The 15,605-nt window shown below is 41.7% G+C and overlaps 1 protein-coding gene across 1 annotated transcript in view; it reads right to left on the reverse strand.

Moving 5' to 3' along the window:
• Positions 1-15,605, reverse strand: part of trpm3 (transient receptor potential cation channel, subfamily M, member 3) — a 445,569-nt gene that overhangs the window by 221,641 nt on the left and 208,323 nt on the right. The window lies entirely within an intron of this gene.

The raw sequence follows: 15,605 nt of genomic DNA on the forward strand, positions 1-15,605 counted from the left end.
CTCTCCCTGTATTCCATGTGATCTAACCTTGCTGACCAGTCTACCATGTGGAACCATTGCTATTGTTATAATATCGACTACACTTCAAAAAGTACTTCACTGGCTAGAAAGTGCTTTAAGATTTCTGGAGGTTGTGAAAAGTGCTATATAAATGCCAGTCTTTTTTTCCCTTTTACATGGCTTTTATTGGTCTCTACAATTCTTCAGGGCAAATATCAGGAGGGAGATACAGTGGCTCAATGGTTAGCACTGCTCACAGTGCCAGAGACCTGGGTTTAATTCCACTCATGGTTGACTGTCTGTGTGGCGTTTCCACATTCTCCGCATGTCTGCGTGGGTTTCCTCCAGGTGCTCCGGATTCCTCCCACAGTCCAAAGATGTGTTGGTTAGGTGGATTGGCCATGCTAAATTACCCATAGTGATCAGAGGTGTGCAGGCTAGGTGGGTTAGCCATGGGAAAATGTGGGGTTACAGGGATAGGTTGAATCAGAGATAGTAGGAACTGCAGATGCTGGAGAATCTGAGACAACAAGGTGCAGGGCTGGATGAACACAGCAGGCCAAGCAGCATCATAGGAGCAGAGAAGCTGACGTTTCGGGCCTAGACCCGATAGGATTGGGTTTGGGTCTGGGTGGGATGCTCTTTGAAGGGTCGGTGTGGACTTGATGGGCTGAATGGCCTACTTCCACACTGTAGGGATTCTCTAAAATGAAAATAACAAGGAAATGTTGTGAGTTTAAGAATCATCAGAGAATCTGTGTAAAGAATAAGTCAAGTATAGAGTCTTGCTATTAACCAGGAAAGGCTGAGAATCTTTATAACTGTGCCAAGTTATTTAAAGGGGTTGTGGTTGTTGGAGGTCAGTCGTCTCAGCTCCAGGACATTTCTGCAGGAGTTCCTCAGGGTTATGTTCTAGGTCCAAACATTCTGTCTGCTTCATCAAGGTCAGAAGTAAGGATATTGGCCATTGCTTGCACAATGTTCAGTACCATTCGTGAGTCCCCTGATACTGAAGCAGTCCAAATGCAGCAAGACCTGGCCAATACCCAGGCTTGAGCTGAGAGATGGCAGGTAACATTTGCGCAACACAAGTGCCATGCAATGAGTATATCCAACAAGAGAAAATCTAACCTTAGCTGTTTGATATTCAATGGTATTATCATCACACAGTTCCTCATTAGCAACAACTTCAGGTTGCTATTCACCAGAAACTGAACTGGACTGGTCGTATAAATACAGTGGCTACAACAGCAGGTCAGTGGCTAGGAATCCTACACCAAGTAACTCACCTCCTGCCTCTGAAATCCTGTCCATCATCCACAAAGTTTAAGTCAGGAGAATGATGGAATACTCCCCACTTGACTGAATGAGTGCAGCTCCAACAAAACTCAAGAAGATTGATTGGCATCACATCCACAAACATTCACTCCCTCCACCACCGATACTCTGTAACAGCAATATGCATCAACTACAAGATTCACTATATAGATTCACCCAGGCTCCTTAGATAGCACCTTTGAAACCCACAACCACGATCATCTAGAAGGGCAATGGCAGTAGTTACATGAGAACACCACCACCTGTACATTTCCCTCCAAGTCACATATCATCCTGACTTGGAAATATATCACTGTTCCTTCAGTGTCACTGGGTCAAAATTGTAGAACTCCCTTCCTACCGCACATGGAGTATAATAGTTCAAGAAGGCACCTCACCACCACCTTCTCAAAAGCCACTTGGGACAGGTAATAATCGCCCACATCCCATGAATAAATTTAACAAAATCTCCAACGCCTCCAGCTCTAACTCAGAAAAGAGAACTTTTTGGAAGGTTGCAGACACTGGGTAATTGCTCATTGAAAGTTTAAATTTACCAGATAATTACACTATACTCGGTTCAACTTTCAGGGTATGCCCAGTCTCTGACTATTAAAATCCAGGTGATCTGGATTATCTTGCCTTCCACCAATTAGCAATAAAGTTCTTTATTTTTCAGCCTGGGTGAAGTCAATGCTTTGTACCAGTTCGTACATAGATTATGGTGCACTAAAAATCTTGTGACAATAATCTCAGAATTGATGTCAAAGCAAGTAATTTAACACTGTTGCAAAAATGCCTCGAATTTGTTTAGATCAGATGATGTTTTGCTCTGAAAACACACTTGGATTGGTTAGCAACCTAAAAACATAAAGATATATTGATATTAAAAGTACCAACAACTTATATTTTTATATGAACTCTCTATTGTGAACTATTCCAATAAACTTCACAGAAGCATTACTGAACAAAGTTTGCCTGAGACATAAAAGGCGACATTAACTCAGGATTGATCAAAGTGAAAACTTTTAATTGAAGTGACTGAAAGACAGTGGTGATAAGGCTTAAAGAGGGAATTCCAGAGCTCAGGACTCAGATAGTCAAAGGCACAACCATGAAACTTTGAGCCAAAGCCACACAAGGAGATATTGGGGCCTGAGCAAAACCTGTAAAAGAGGTAGGTTTTAAGGAGACATTCTTTGAAGGGTGCAGAGAAGGGAACCTGAATGGTTGCCTGGATTAGGGATTTTAGCTTCAAGGCTAGGTTGAAGAGGTCATCACAAAGAGATCGAGGCGATTGATAAGTGGTGTTTCCCAGGGATTAGAGACAACAAGGTGCAGAGCTGGATGAACACAGCGGGCCAAACAACATCATAGGAGCAGGAAGGCTGACGTTTCGGGCTTAGACCTATGATGCTGCTTGGCCCGCTGTGTTCATCCAGCTCTGCACCTTGTTGTCTCGGATTCTCCAGCATCTGCAGTTCCTACTATCTCTCTTTCCCAGGGATTGATGTTGGGACCCTTGCTTTTTCTGTTTTATATAAATGATTTGGAGATAGGTGTTGAGAGAAAAATCTCTAAATTAGCAGATCATACCAAGCTCGGGAGAAGAGTGAATTGTGGGGATTATGCTGAGCAACTTCAGAGCAACACTGATAAGTTGGCCAAATGGACAGACACCTGGCAGATTAATTTCAATGCAGAGAAATTTTCGTAATGCGTTTTGGTAGAAGAAACATGGAGAGACAATACAGACTCAATGGTACAACCTTGAGGGGAGTATAGGAGCAGAGGGACCTCAGGACTCAAGTGCATAGTTCTCTGAAGATGGCCAAGTTGAAATAGTTATTAAGAAGGCTTATAGGATCTTTGAGTTTATAAATAGAGGTATAGGGTATAAAAGCATGGAAATGATGCCACACCTCTGCGCATCATCGTTCAGACCACATTTGGAGTATTGTGTTCAGTTCTAGGCACCTTATTTAAGGACGGATGTTAAAGTTCTGGAGACAGTCCAATGGAGATTTACCACCATGATACCACGAATGAAGGATTTTAGATACAAGGAAAATTGGAGAAATTGAGTTTATTCTCCTTGGACCAGAGAAGAATTAAAGGTGACCTTATTGAGGTTTTCAAAATTATGAAAAATTTTGTCAGGGTAAAGAAGGACATTCTGTTGCCACTATTTGGTCTGTGAGGAACTAGGGGTCACAATTTCAAGACTGTCAGCAAGAGAGCAAAGAATAAAATGAGAAATTTCTTTACTCAGAGAGTTGTTAAGTTTTGGAATGCACTTTCTGGGGCAGTGGTGGAGGCAGATTCCATAGGAGATTTCAAAAGAGAGCTGGATATATATTTGAAAGTGAGGAATTTAGAGAGCTACGCAGATGGGGCTGGAGAGTGGGACTAGCTGGGAAGCTCTTTCAACAGCTGCTATAGACACAATGGGTCGAATGGCCTCCTTCTATACTGTAAAATTCTATAGTTCTACACAATTGAGAAGGCACAGGGAATACAGGACACAGATTTCAGGTTTTGGCAAAGATATTCAGGAAGGGACATGAGGATGAATGTTTAATGCAGCAAGTGGTAATGAATTACAACTCCCTGCCAATGAGGGTGCTGGAAGTAGAGATGACGAATAATTTCAAAAGGAAATTAAATGAACACATGAGCAAAATAAGTCCATAATGTTATCAGCATGGAGTGGGTATAGGACTGATTGGACTGTTTTACAGAGACACGACAAGGACTTGATAAACCAAATAGCCTCATGCTATGCTGTAAAAGCTCCATCACAGTATCACTTTCAAGGGAAGGAATAAAGAGTCACTCAGGTTATTGGATCAATTCTTAGATTTAAAGAAGGAATATGCAGCTCAATTCAAACAAAATTATAAGTTAAATTTCCTTTCTTGCCATAAACCATGGCAGTTTTTGAACAATAGAAAGGGCACCTGCATCTCTAATGTCATGGTATTTTTGTTTGAATCACTACTGCAGATTCTCTTTGCTATTTAAGCTTTGTAGGACGTAACACTGTCTGGCTTCTCAAGCTTGTTTCTCTGAACCGCATCTTGGATTACTAAATTAACAGAAATATGCTACACTTAGTGTTTCATCATTACAGTTCATCTCTCACTAGAATATATTTGTTTTGTTAAATGTCAAGGCATCTTATGAATGTAAGTGGAACATCTTGCCCCTAAACACCTCCCACTTGAATTACTGGCCATTGAAAGAAGAGAACTGAACTGGACAGGTTAGCAAAATGGTATTTTCCTCATTCATCCATCAATATTTAAGAACTGTTTCTCCCTTGTGGATAATATCTCTGGCAATGTTCTTGTTCCATTAACATCACGTCTCTTCTGAGAAAGCTGGCAAACCCAGTGAATGCTCAAGCCTCTTGATAAAGCTGCACATTTGAACTGGATCTCTGCTCTCTGGAATTAATGTTCCCCATGCCAACTAGCGCCAGTGAAGCACTGAGTTGATGCAGCTATCTTCAATAATAATTTTATATTTGTACATTAACCAGCAGACTGACAGCTGCAAATGGGCTCGGTTTTAATGGGTTGATCTCTATTTTCAGCATTTCTGAGAATTTCCTCTTCTCTGTCTTGCTAATCCTTTCAGCATCAGTCTTTCAAAGTCCAGGCTTCTATATGAGTCGTTACAAATGACCAAGGCTCCTTTGACAACGTCTCCCAAATCCAGGATCCTCACTATCTAAAAAGACAAGGGTGGCACCTGTAATGGGAACACCATCACCTAGGAGTCACATAACCGAGACAACAAGGTGCAGAGCTGGATGAACACAGCAGGCCAAACAGCATCATAGGAGCAGAAAGGCTGATGTTTTGGGCCTAGACCCTTCATCAGAAATGGGGGAGGGGAAGGGGGTTCTGAAATAAATAGGGAGAGAGTGGGAGGCGGATAGAAGATGGATAGAGGAGAAGATAGGTGGAGAGTAAACATACAGGTCGAAGAGGCGGGTATGGAGCCAGTAAAGGTGAGTGTAGGTGGGGAGTTAGGGAGGGGATAGGTCAGTCCAGGGAGGACGGACAGGTCAAGGGGGCGGGATGAGGTTAGGAGGTAGGAGATGGGGGTGCAGCTTGAGGTGGGAGGAGGGGATAGGTGGAAGGAAGAACAGGTTAGGGAGGCGGGGACAAGCTGGGCTGGTTTTGGGATGCGGTAGGGGAAGGGGAGATTTTGAAGCTTGTGAAATCCACATTGATACCATTGGGCTGCAGGGTTCCCAAGCGGAATATGAGTTGCTGTTCCTGCAACCTTCAGGTGGCATTGTTGTGGCACTGCGGGAGGCCCAGGATGGACATGTCGTCTGAGGAATGGGAGGGGGATTTGAAATGGTTCGTGACTGGGAGGTCCAGTTGTTTATAGCGAACCGAGCGTAGGTGTTCTGCAAAGCAGTCCCCGAGCCTCCGCTTGGTTTCCCCGATGTAGAGGAGGCCACAACGGGAACAGCGGATGCAGTATACCACATTGGCAGATGTGCAGGTGAACATCTGCTTGATGTGGAAAGTCTTCTTGGGGCCTGGGATGGGGGTGAGGGAGGAGGTATGGGGGCAGGTGTAGCACTTCCTGCGGTTACAGGGAAAAGTGCCGGGTGTGGTGGGGCTGGAGGGGACTGTGGAGCGGACAAGGGAGTCACGGAGAGAGTGGTCCCTCCGGAAATCAGATAAGGGTGGGGAGGGAAAGATGTCTTTGGTGGTGGGGTCGGATTGCAGATGGCGGAAGTGTCGGAGGATGATGCGTTGGATCCGGAGGTTGGTGGGGTGGTACGTGAGGATGAGGGGTATTCTTTTTTGGTTGTTATTGCGGGGACGGGGTGTGAAGAATGAGTTGCGGGAAATGTGGGAGACACAGTTGAGGGCGTTCTCGACCACTGAGGGGGGGATGTTGCAGTCCTTGAAAAACGAGGACATTCGGTGAGAGAATCATAGGCTGGTGCTGAGGGATGTAAGGCTAAACTGAGAATAACGGTTAACAAGGTCATGTTGGTGAAGAGCAATTAAACATAAAAGTAAAGAAAAAAAATAACAGAAATAAAAAGGGGCTACAAGTAAGCATTGTATTTCAATAGTATCTTTCAGTAGATTAAATGAGAACATTTTCTCTCCTAGTGGCAGCAGGGTTGGTAATCAGGAGATCTATATCACACCTCACAACCAATTCATTGCTTTTCAAAGAGTAGTGACTGTTGTATTGTAAGACACATAGTGACCAATTTACATACAGCAAGCTCTCAGTTAAGCAGCAATCTGGCAATAAGCAGGTTATCTATTTTAGTGAGAACATATAGGGTATTAATTTACCATGTCCGAGTTCACCATTCCCTTGGTCCTTCGCTGGGAGTTCTAGCCAAGATTTTGTGCTCAGGACCCTGGAGTGGAACTCCAACCCATGAACTTGTGACTCACAGATAAGTATATTGTTCCCTGAGCCAGAGCTGCATCCATACTGACTATCTTATCAATGTTTTGTTATAATTCCAAATAAAATTATATGTATTCTTCTTGGATTTCTTCATCGAGGAGCAAAAACCAATTAAAGAGTTAGATTGATAGGATATCTTATTAGAACATAAAACTGGAAGGCAAAGGAATAAATAAAAGACTCAATTCCTAAGCTTTGCACAGGGATCTCAATAATCTAAATGATTGCTCATGAATGACCTAAATTGAACAGCAAGTTCAGGAGATTCATAACTGATGGTTCATCTCTTCATCCCCTGAACTCACAGGATAATTTGTGTCATAACAATAGCCAGCACCTTGAACATACTGTTAGTTTTCCAGCCAGATCAGCCCAATACACTTATCAAGCAATGGGAAGTGCTTTGTTGTTCCAATTGCTTTTAATTACTGTATTCTGTAAGTTCCAGTGCGGAGCATTACTGAAAGGTATGGGTCTTGCTTCTCTCACCGAGTAGCACTCCGCTACTGTTGCAAGGTAAAGTGCACCTTTTCAGATATTACTGTACTCTCACTGCATTTTTATATTTGTAATCAACACAGATAGTAAAAAGATTTTCTAGCTTTGCTCCAGATCAGTTGGTCCAACACTTCTCCCATTCTAAAGGAACACCTTTAAATTATAAAGTAATTATATTGAATGGAGAGCACAGAAACCTGCAGTCTACACTCTACACAGGTCTCTTCCCATGGAATGCCATCTCACCCCATCTACATATCCTTCAATTCCTTTTTCCTTCACGGGCTGAATTTTACTGAAGTAGGGTATATCGCTTACACACACGCACACACACGCACACACACACACGCGCACGCACAAGCACACATACACACACAAGCACGTGCGCCAAACCACACCCCACCCCGCCCACCTGCCTTAAAGGTTGGTCGTGAACCACTGGTCTTTAAAAAGGCCGCTCCACTGTGATGATACGCTGCAGGTTACCTCAACAAGGATCTTCTACCCCTTAGCAAAAGAAATCCTGCTCCCAAGAGAGTTGACTAAGCTCTTGCAGTGCCTTCAGTTGCAGACCTTAAAAATAGACAATGGAGAACTGCAAACAGTCCTACAATGAAGACTGCATGGAACCCAGACTCAGATAGATTTTGGGCATGGGACAGTGTGGAGAGTCCAGTGATGGAGACCAAGAAGGCAGGCATAATGTGCCATTTGGATGGGGAGCAGCTTTACCTCCAACACACATGGGATACTTTCCACAAAAAGAGGTAACCCCCACTCCTTTCATTTCACTTTTTTCAACCATTGCTGTTCACTGCCGTCTGCCTTTCACCACAATCCACATTAAGGTGTGGGCAACATATTATTTGGGTCAATTGTCTTGTTAACAAGTTCAACTGCCCTTTAATGAGCTTTCTGAAAATGGTAGGCAGGCTGTCATTTTGTCACCTGTCGAGCTTCCATATTAGAGGAAATTGATGTTGACCTTGCTTACCATTTGATATAATCACACCACAATTTATGCATTCGTGGAATGCCAATAGTTATGACTTCTGTACATAAATCCATCTCCACGTCTTTATCCAGCTTTCCCTTTGATGTATATATACTGTTCACCCCAACCATTCCTTTGTCAACACCCAATGGTAAAGGTTTTCCTGAATCTCCTGTTGGATTTATCAGTGACTATCTCATATTAACGGTCTCTGATTTTGAATTAGTGGTAATATCATCTCCATGTCAACCTATCAAACACTTGAAATACCATTAACAAGTCAAACCCCTCAACGCTTGTGATGGATTGCTGATTACTTTGTGCGCTTTTCCCATTCTATCAATTTCTAAACCATTGATTTGACACATACACTCAATTGCCAATCATCATATTTCTTGACATTTTAATAAGCGTATCCTGAAGCTGCTGGGATAGTTAAATTAGAGCTTTTCACGAATGGCATTTTTACTGGCACCAAACACCCTGGTGTATTTAATAGAATAACAGGACAACCACTCTCTCAGGAGTGAATGCAGGTGCTCAGCTACGTGGCCACGGTAGCCCAAGTCAAACATAGACATGTATGGGAATTCCTAGAGGCATGGTTCTCAACCTGTAATGCCGTCAACAAACGGATAGAATTGGACCCCATATACAAACCCATACAGATCAAAACCGGAAATGACCATACTCACCATAACGGACCGGACAGTATAAATTCCAAGCAGAGTAGAACAACATCGCTTCAGCGGAGGCTTCACTGATGATGTTACCTCGCACGGTGACGAAACGTCTGAACGAAAACACGCCAGCTCGGCGAGCAAGTCAACAACCTCACTCAGCTATGTGGGCCAAGTACAAGAACGCTCCAGCTCCATGATTTTCTTCAGCCCTGCCATGTTCCAAGATCTCTTCAATCCTAAAATTCGAGACTGTTGGGCATCCCAGGTTAATCCCTACATTCCACTACTCTGAGCCTCTGAAATTCCCTCCCTAAATGCCTCTACTCTAAATATTCCTAGGTGTTAGATTTTAAGATTTCCTTTTATCGACACATTCACTTTGCTAGTCTGACAACGCCAAGATGCCATTTTATGAATAACACCATATAGAGTTTGATTTTGCCTCACTTAAGCTCAAAATATTGACAAGCTAAATTATGAGTGGTCGGCAGCAATGTATAATTGGAAAGAGACCCTCAATTATACTGTAATTCCAGAATAGTGATTATGGTTTGCACTACTGCCTCACAGCGCCAGGGACCCGGGTTCGATTCCACCTTCAGTCGACTGTCTGTGTGGAGTTTGCATATTCTCCCAGTGTCTGCGTGGGTTCCCTCTGGGTGCTCTGGTTTCCTCCCACAGGCCAAAGATGTGCAGGTTTGGTGGATTAGCCATGCTAAATTGCCCACAGTGTTCAGGGATGTGTAGATTAGGTGGGTTAGACATGGGAACTGCAGGGGTAGGGGAATGGGTCTGGGTGGGATGCTCTTTGGAGGGGTGGTGTGGACCTGTTGGGCTGAATGGCCTGTTTCCACACTGTAGGGATTCTATGATATGATTAATATTAACGAATAAAGTCTGGATTTAATTTTTTTTTCTTCCAATGTCCTTATACTAACTATCAGTGTTTTAAAACTGCTGTGAGAAACAGGCTGTGGGAATAGCAAAAACAAGATTCACCCAGAATCTGATTAGCTCAAACTGTCTTTGGATCTTAAAGCCATGGAGGCATAAATGAATTGAGGTCTACTATTCTAAGAGATAAAACAGCCAGTTCAAAATGGCCCAGTGACCTATGTTTAAGGCAATTTACAGATAGGTATTTTCTAATCAACCCACTCAGAAATGCTATTATATACCTCTGGAGTATGTAGGATTTGAAATGGGCTTCCTGGCTTAAATTTACAGTTAGAAAAGGCCAATAAAATTATTGCATCACCACACTATCAGCAAATTGAGTTTTAACAGCTACTTTTAATTAAGGGGTGTTGATTCCAAAGGATCTACAGAATAATTGGGTTCTGGATGTCATGTTTTTGAGTACACTGTGAGGGCAGTAGAAATGTGGCTGTGCCTCAGATCAGGTTTTAGATTGATCTAAAAGTAATGGCAGTCAAGGACTTTATGCCCGGGTTTTCGCAAGTTTTAGGACAGTTAAGCTTGGATTGCTGTCTACATGAAAACTTGAGGTTATCTCCAGCCACACACAGTGATGGGAAGAAGTCGTCAGTTCAGTGAGATGCAATAGTTTTATGGGATCATTAGGATCCACATTAATTACAAAGAAAACAGACAGGTTTCAATAACCTCCCAGGAGCAGTATTTCTGGCAATGGGGCATTCTCTTCAAATGCACTAGAGTACTGTTGAGACTATGTGTACAAATTACCGAAGACTGAACTCCATGCCTTCTGATGCACAGGCAACAAAGCTCAATGCAGGTTTTCTGAAGAAAGGTCCCAACCTGAAACATCAACTTTCCTACTCCTCTGATGCTGCCTGGCCTGCTGTGTTCCTCCAGCTCCACATTGTGTTATCTCTGACTCCAGCACCTGCAGGTCTTGCTATCTCCTCTCTTTAAAGTGCAGCGCTTCATGTTCCACATAGCTACTCTTACAGCCATCTGGACTTAACATTGAGTTCAAATATTTCTGATCATGAACTCTGTTCTCAATTAGACACACATACATACTTGGCACAAAAAAAAGGATTAAAGTTTTCATGTTTTGCTTTCAGAGAGCAGTTTATTATTCTGAGATTGACATTCACTCAACTAATTGTACAGACAGACACACAGTTAAATTCATAGCACTCAAAATAAAGGGTGAATTTTGATAACATGCATTTTCTTTCAGGCAAAAGTGATGCAAGGGGCCTGTGTCTGTAACGATGTTTTTGATGTTTAATTTTTCCCACCCTGTACCCTATCCCTGGCCTTCCCTAGTTCTTCCTCCTGTCTCCCCTCTTACAACAGTAGAAAAGCCATCACGTTCCTCCCTCTCTTCAATTAAAAAGAAGATTCATACTTGACTCCAAATGTTGGCCCTATTTCTCTTTCCACAAGATTTGGTGGATTTTCACACAATTTTACAATTTAAATACAATCTGAGCCCAATTGGCACTCACATGAATTTTAAAAAAACTATGTGGCATAAGAAATAGGTGCAATGATATGTCACACAGTCCCTCAGACCTGCTCTGTGGAGAAAAGGGGGCAGTGAAACGCAATGTTGGACTTTTTATCAAATAAATTGTTTGCAGGAGTACAAATGACCCAGAACATGAGTGTCCCAAAAGGATTCATGTGAGATTCCGTTCCAGATCATCTTAGAGAATGTGTTCACACATTTATTTTGAAGCAGGCAAGCACAGAAATGTAAATAACTGTATTAGGAATTTTGTAACCCACAGTATAATTTCAGCACCCTTGTGTTTGTGCTTTTCTCGCACTATCTTTCCAAATGTTGAAATCTGGTGCTTTAAAAAGGATTATCTACTCCCCTTTCTCACCCATCTTGGCGCACAACAGCACACAACAGCTTTGCAAAATAAAGCAACACCTCGAATTTAAAATGATCATCCTTGCGTTCAAATCCGCCATGGACTCCCACCCATCCCTATTTCTGTAACCTCCTCCATCACTAAACTGTCTAACATCTCTTGCTTCTCCAATTCTAGCCTCCTTTGAGCGATATCATTGGTGTCCAAGCCTTCATCTGCTTCTGTAATCGCCTCTCTGAATCTCGGTGTGTATGTCTGTCACTTCCTTCAAAATACTCCTTAAAAACTATCCATTTGACCAAGCTTTTGGTCATCTTACTTAATATCCACTTTTGAAGTTTAATAATATCCACAACTTTCTGCTGAGAAGTAAATACCCACATTGCAATATTTAATAATAATTACATTTTCGGACAACATCTATGGTACAACCTTTATGGGTAAGTTTAGATATGAAGATGGAGTTAGTTAAACTGCTCAGATGTCATTTTTGCAACATTGAATTCAACACCGGTATTTGCCTAAATATACTTTCTGACACAAGTTGTGGTGTAGTTGGGCTCTCTGCCCAGAATATTCTAGTAAAATATGTAGGAATATGAAATACTACAGTTGAAAAAAACCATGCAACCCAACAAACCAACGACAACTCCTCTGAAGAGTGATCCAATTAGTCTCACCACTTCATTTTTTTTTCCAAATCCTTGAATTCTTTTCTCCTTTGAGTGGTTATCCGATTTTTGCAAGCTATTGTTCAATCTACATCTAACACTCAATGGGCATAACATCCCAAATCACAAAGATTAGTTGTGTAAAAAAAATTTTCATGATGCCACCTCTAGTTCTTTTGCCAATCGTCTTAATATTTCTGCCCTTATCAACCCTTCAGCAATTGGAAACATGTGTTCTTTATTTGCTGTCTCTTAAAACCTGCACAATTTTAAACACAATTGCCCGAAACGTCAGCCTTTTTGCTCCTATGATGTTGCTTGGCCTGCTGTGTTCATCCAGCCCTGCACCTTGTTGTCCCACAATTCTTTACTGTTAGGCAACATTAGGCAGATATCAACTTCTGCTCTTGTAATATGTCATTACATTTGAGTCAAACCCCTTTTACTTGTCAAGCTGTTCTGACATCAAAATTGGGGAATTGAGTCAAAATTGTAACCTTTGGTTCATTGTAACCCAATATAAACTGTACAGGAACGCGGGGCCAATGAACTTTAGTAATTGAGCTTGAATTATGAAGCAGTGGGAAACTATGTTGGATTTTTATAGCCAGAAGAAAATCTGTCTTTCACAAATGGGTCTTCAAGCATTGAATGCATATTTATGAGCACAGATTAACATGATAATCAGACTGGCAACTGCAGCAATTCTAGCTAACAGACTTTTAATCAAAACTATGAAGCTCCTTACTCAACACTTAACATCAGCAGTCCCTCCACTTTCAGCTCAGTAGTATATAGGCACCATACCACCCATTACACAGCCAAGACAAAGATTGCTGCACGACAACCAATCAAAAGATAGCAAGATTTTCTACGGGTACTTAACAAAGGAAAAAAGTAAGTAAAATGAGTATTTGTCCTCTAGAGAGTGAAAATGGGGAATTAATAGGAGGTAATAAGGAAATGGCAGATGACAGGAACAAATATTTTATTATCTTTTACTATGTCTTGTCTAGAGAAGATAAGAAAATTCTAGCAATAGTTGTAAATCACATGTTGGAAGGATAGAGGAACTTAAAAAAGTTACTGTCATTAGGAAGTGCTACTGAGAAAACTGATGAAACTGTGGACTGATACGTCACTAGTTCAAATGGACTTCATCTTAGGGCCTTAAAAGAGCTGACGAAGAAAGTGGTAGATGTATTTGTGTTAAATTTCCAAAATTCCCTAGATTCAGGAAAGCTTCCATCAGACCAGAAAGGAGATAATATAATCCCCGTACTGAAGAAGGGAAGGAGGCAGAAAGCGGAAATTGTAAGCCGAGATAGTAGGAACTGCAGATGCTGGAGAATCCGAGACAACAAGGTGCAGGGCTGGATGAACACAGCAGGCCAAGCAGCATCACAGGAGCAGAGAGGCTTTGTAAGCCAGTTAGTTTGAGGTCTGTTGTTGACAAAGTGTTAGGATTGATCACCTAAGAAGTTACAACTGTGTGCTTAGAAAACTCAATGTAATTGTTAAGAGTCAGCATGAATTTGTCAAAAGGAAATCATAAAACTAATTTATTGTACTGTTTTGAAGAAGCAACATGTGCTGTGGATAAATGGGAGTTGGTGGACGTATTGTATTTGGATTTCCAGAAGACAATTAGTAAGGTGCCACATCAGAAGTTATTGCAGAAAGTAAAAGCTCATGGCATTGGGGGTAATATATTTACCATGATTAGAAGACTGGTTGGCTGGCAGAAAACAGAGTAAGCATAAATGTGTCTTTTCCAATTGGTAGGATGTCAGCAATGGAGTCCATGCTGAGGCCTCAACTTTTCACAGTTTACATCAACGGCTTAGCTGAGGAGACCAAAGATAAAGTAGCTACATTTATTAATGTTATAAAAAAGGAAGAACTTAGAATAATCATCATCACTAGGGAAAAAGTACTGAGCAAACTACTGGGATTGAAGGTAGACTAGTCCCAGGGCCTGATGGCCTGCATCCTAGGGTCTTAGAGATAGAGTAAACAGAGATCATGGATCCATTCGTTATAATACTTGAAAACCCCTGGATGTGGGAAAGCTCCCCGTGGGTTGGAAGATACTAACATAACACGCTTATCAAAAAGTGAGGGAAGCAGAAAGTAGGAAACTTCGCACCATTTAATTTAACATGTGCCTTTGGGAAACTGTTAGAATCCATTAGTAAACAAGTAATAACAGGATATTTGGAAAGTCAAAATACAATCCATCAGAGTCAACATGGTTTTATGTAGGGTAAGTTATGTTTGACAAATTTGCTAGAGCTCTTTCAAGATGCAACAAGCAATGTGCATATTGGGGATCCTGAAGATGTAGTATATTTGGACTTCTAGAAGGTATTTTTCCCTTTTCATTTCTCTTCTTATACGTCACCCTTTCCACTGCCCTTGTGTTTGTCTTTCTCTTCTCTTTCCATTTCTGTTTGCTTTTCATTTTTCTTCTTATGTTTCTCATTTTCTTTTAATTCAATTTTTTTTTACTATTTTTAACTGAACCTTTGCTATTTCTAGTAGTGATACATCAATTTCAGCCTTCTCTCCTTTAAACCCTAAATGCTAAGTGATCACTTTGAACATCTCATCCTCACAAGAGCTTGCTTTTATTTTCACCTTCAATCTAATTGCTAACTCCCTCAGTTCAACCTTAGTCAAAGATTTCAAATTGTCCACTGTTATATCTTCCACTCCCAGAAATTTTGGAGCAACAGTCAAAGCCAGTGAAATTCCAACCCATGTAATATACTTCACAACAACACTTGTTTCTGATCTCACAATGTAGTTGTGTCAGTTATTCCTCACCATGAGACCAAAGGAAGAAAATGTCATCAATGTGTCTGGTCTATAGCATTGGTTGGAGGGCCTGTGTAGCAAAGAAATCTTGAATGAACTTCTGCATGAAAATGTTGGCATACTGGGGTGCAAAGCTCTAGTCGAATCGGCAGATAGTTGTCTGTAGTGTGAGAGATAGTAGGAACTGCAGATGCTGGAGAATCTGAGGTAACAAGGCGTAGAGCTGGATGAACACAGCAGGCCAAGCAGCACCACAGGAGCAGGAAGGCTGACGTTTCGGGCCTAGACCCTTCATCAGAAATGGGGGAGGGGAAGGGGGTTCTGAAATAAATAGGGAGAG

This window comes from Rhincodon typus, chromosome 3, assembly GCF_021869965.1.
Source record: "Rhincodon typus isolate 14 chromosome 3, sRhiTyp1.1, whole genome shotgun sequence".
NCBI classification, from domain to species: domain Eukaryota; kingdom Metazoa; phylum Chordata; class Chondrichthyes; order Orectolobiformes; family Rhincodontidae; genus Rhincodon; species Rhincodon typus.